This window comes from Rousettus aegyptiacus, unplaced genomic scaffold (assembly GCF_014176215.1).
Source record: "Rousettus aegyptiacus isolate mRouAeg1 unplaced genomic scaffold, mRouAeg1.p scaffold_m13_p_18, whole genome shotgun sequence".
Classification (NCBI taxonomy): domain Eukaryota; kingdom Metazoa; phylum Chordata; class Mammalia; order Chiroptera; family Pteropodidae; genus Rousettus; species Rousettus aegyptiacus.
The window spans coordinates 13,151,956-13,155,938 of record NW_023416293.1 but is presented as its reverse complement, the minus strand read 5'-3'; positions in this window follow the sequence as shown (position 1 = coordinate 13,155,938).

Sequence of the window (3,983 nt, the reverse complement as noted above, 5' to 3'; positions counted from 1 at the left end):
ACGGTACGAATTTGGGCAGGTCACTTGACACCTTCGTCTCCTCATCTGTGAAATGGGGTTCTCATGTGTCGATGATGTGAGGATCAGGTGGTTAGACACGGAAACAATCAACAGAGAACCTGACGCCTGGTCGGTGTTCAGTCGGTGTTGGTCGTTATGATAATTGTAACTCGTATTGTATTAGTTTTATATCTAAAGCACACATTATCTAAGGCCTTCATACTGTATACGAGATACATTAATAAAAGAAAGCTTTTTTTTTGGTTAAATGTATATATTTGTTTTATGCTTATTAAATTTACATTTAATTTTAGAGCACACATTACTGTGAGTAAAGAAAGGCCAATAGTAGAAAAGTGATCTATATTTTATAGAGAATTTTAAATGCATAGACTCCTAATGAAAACAAACGCAGAAACTTTCTAATATTATAGGTAGGACTGTATCTTTCTTCATTATGAATTATTAGGATACATTTGTGTAGTATTAACAACCAAGAAAGTCGTACGTAGTATCCAAAAAGGAGAATAAAAGAATAAAATATGTTCAGGTTATAAATAACTCGTCCCTCCTTAAATCATAAGTATATTGTGGAATAAAGCCCGGATTCCTATTAGTGTGATTTCAGTTCTGCAGTTTCATGAAATCTGCTCGCCTCCTACATGAGTGTCTTCGAAATAATCATCTCTCTGTCATTATTTATAAAGTACACTCACTAGAGGAGCCGTGGGAATCTTGATACACTGACAAATTGCACCCTCCAGTGGGAAAAAAATGTTTATCCACAAAAATTTAGTGTGCTTCGGCACTGCAAGTCTGATACACTCAAATGTGCTTCTCCGTAAAAACTCCGTAAATGGGACAGTAAACGGTGGGAGAGTAAAAGAGCTTCAAGGGTCTTTGGAAAAAAAATTTTTAGTTAAAAAATAAAGTTCGGACGCATGCACGTGCATTGGTTGAATAGTTTCTAAAAGAATATCCTTGACTATGTATGTAATATAGAAATGTTTTGGATAGGTCATACAAGCTGGACCGTCATTATCATTCCTGCTTTCGATATACTGTTCCGACGATGGCTGTTTTATCGTCATTTCGCAGATGAGACCGAGAAGTCGAGAAACGTGTTCGTTCGTGTCACATGTTTCTTTCAAGATTCTCTGTCAGTTCCTTGAACATACTCCTCCTCGTTCTGGTCGTCGCTTCGGTCCACTAACTTCCTTTTCTTGATCTCCTGTGATGCGTTTTGTCCGCCAGTCTGTTTCGTTTCTTCCTTTTTTCTTTTTGGAGATGTCGTATATGTGTGTTCAGGTCCATGCTGGATATCACGTATTAGAACTTAACAGGAGTCCGGAGGATGTCATCTCCATCACGATCGGACTTAGTCTTCTTTCTGGGCAGGTGGGCTGAGAGGAGCGGCGTTTCCAGATCGCCGGCCTCAGAGGAGGAATACACATGCTAACGTCGTCACGTCTGTGCTGGCCGGCCTCTTTCCGGTACTTTCTTACTCACAGCTTGGGCCTTTCGGCGTCCCTGCTGAAAACACGGGACGTTTACGAGGGCTCTTCCTTTTTCTGTGGTCCTTAAATTTCGATTTTTATCTCCCTGCATCATGAGTCTGTCGAGGATTTGCTCGCCTCGTCAGCCTCTCAGACCTTGCTCTTCCGTCAGGGACTGCTGTTAGGGAGCAGGTTCCCCCCAAACATCGGGGTGAATCTTCAGAGCTTCTTATCTTGCAAGCATGGCCACACAATTCCTCACACGCAACCTTGGTGGCCATCCCATGCATTCAAAACAGCAGCCTTTGCTAAAAAACATTTTGTCCTAGCTGTTACAGAAGGATTGATGTGAGCTGCTTAATATACCATTACTGACAGTGGAACTCCTCCACGCAAGTTTCTCAGTTTATATGGTTAATTTAACAATTTCCTCTTTCTGAATTTTAAATCCTGGTTAGAGAGATTGTTTTTACTATTATTTAGAAGTGTTTCATGATAGTATTTTTATGGTTTCAACTTTTTGCATTGAAAATTTCAATCCATTTGGAATGTACCTTGATCCGCTGAGAAGTTTATGTACAACTTTTATTTCTGATGCTCACCTCTTTATGGATTCTCATTTACTGGACAGTCTTTATTTCAAAGACTTGAAATTTGACTTTTTTATATAGAAAATTCACCTGCGAATTTGCAACTCTGGGCTTTGTTTTTGTAGTTTCACTGTATGTCTGTTTCTGTTTTTTTTTTTTTTTTTTTTTAATGACTCCAGATTGTCACACAATACTCTGAATACATTTAAGGTGTATGATTGGATCAGTTATGATGTATGCACTTGTGAAACCACTACGGTCTAAATAATGAACACACTCTTCTTGTAACCCTTTGCACCCTATCGCAGTGATGGGTAACTTATGGAATTTGAGTCTCTTACAATAACAAGTCCTCAGCCCGGCAGGCAGTATCGGCGTCACCTGGGACAGCGTCAGAAACGCAAAACCTCGGGCGCTGGCTCCAAAACTTGTCGCTGTGGATGTCTATGTTCGTTTTGGCTTCCTCCGTGTCCTTCCAGCCGGACACTTATCGGGACATTGCCCCATGTTGTCTGTGTACAGCAGGAACTTAAAGAATAGTTTTGGGAGCCACCGCGTCAGCCAGTTTAAATCAGAGACATAACGGAACGGCGCCGAGGTGGGTTCCCCGGACGCAGGGTGGTGCTCAGGGGCCGGCTGGGGTGCTCGGGGGCCGGCTGGGGTGCTCGGGGACCGGCTGCGGGACTCGGGGGCCGGCTGGGGTGTTTGGGGGCCGGGTGGGGTGCCCCGAGGGCTGGCTGGGGTGCTCGGGGGCCGGCTGGGGTGTTTGGGGGCGGTGCTCGGGGGCCGGCTGGGGTGCCCCGGGGGCCGGCTGGGGTGCTCGGGGACCGGCTGCGGGACTCGGGGGCCGGCTGGGGTGTTTGGGGGCCGGCTGGGGTGCCCCGGGGTCCGGCTGGGGTGCCCCGGGGTCCGGCTGGGGTGCTCGGGGGCCGGCTGGGGTGTTCGGGGACCGGCTGGGGTGCTCGGGGGCCGGCTGCGCGGTCGCGGACCAGCTCTCGAGGCCGCGGGCGGGGCCCGGCTCCGCCCCTGCGCATCGGGGCCCGCGGCCCGCGCGCCCCCCGCGCCCGGCTGCAGCCCGGCTCCGGCGCGGTCCGGACGCGTCGGGTCGCAGCAGGCCGCCGAAGCACCGCGAAAACCCGGAGTCCCGGACTCGGGGCGCAGCCGGGCGCCCCGCCCCGCCCGCCGAGCATGCGCGCAGAGGGGCGCGCGCGCATGCGCAGCGGCCGCGCGCCGGGCGCTGGGACCCGGGCGGCGGCGGCGCGCGCGCTGGACGTGCCGGGCGGCGGCGGCGGCGGCCCGGGGAGGGGACCGCGCGGACGCGGGGGGCCGAACCCGGAAGTGGGTGGGCGCTGCAGCCCGCGCGCCCGAGTGCAGCCCGGCGGCGGCGAGCCAGGGAGCCCCGCGACCCCGGTAAGGGCTGGGGGGCGCCCGTCCGCGGCCCGGGGCGCGCGGGGGCGCGGGCTGGCCGGCGGCGGCCGCATCCCCGCCGCGCTGGGCCTGCGAGGGCGCCGCTGCCCGCCCCGGGCGTCCCCGCGCGCGCCCCGCGCCCGCCCCGCCCCGTCCCCCCGGGCGGCGCCGGCCGGGGGACGCCCCGTGTCCCCGAAGACGTGCGCCGCGCCCGCCCCGGGGCGGCCTGTGGACGGAGCGGCGGGGCTCGCGGCCGCCGCGGCCTCATTGTCACCTGCCCCGTCGGTGGCCGCGGGGACGTCGCTCGCGTCGGGGCGCGCGGCGGGCCCCAGGGCTGCGCCCCGGCCTTCCGTAGGGCCGCCCCGCGTCGTCGGTCGTCCCTGCCCCACCCGACCCCCCCCCCGCGCCCTCCGCCCTGACACCCGCCCACCCAAGGGTGCGCGCGTGACCTCGGCGTCGCGGGGCCCGGTCGGCGCGGGGCCCCGGCGGC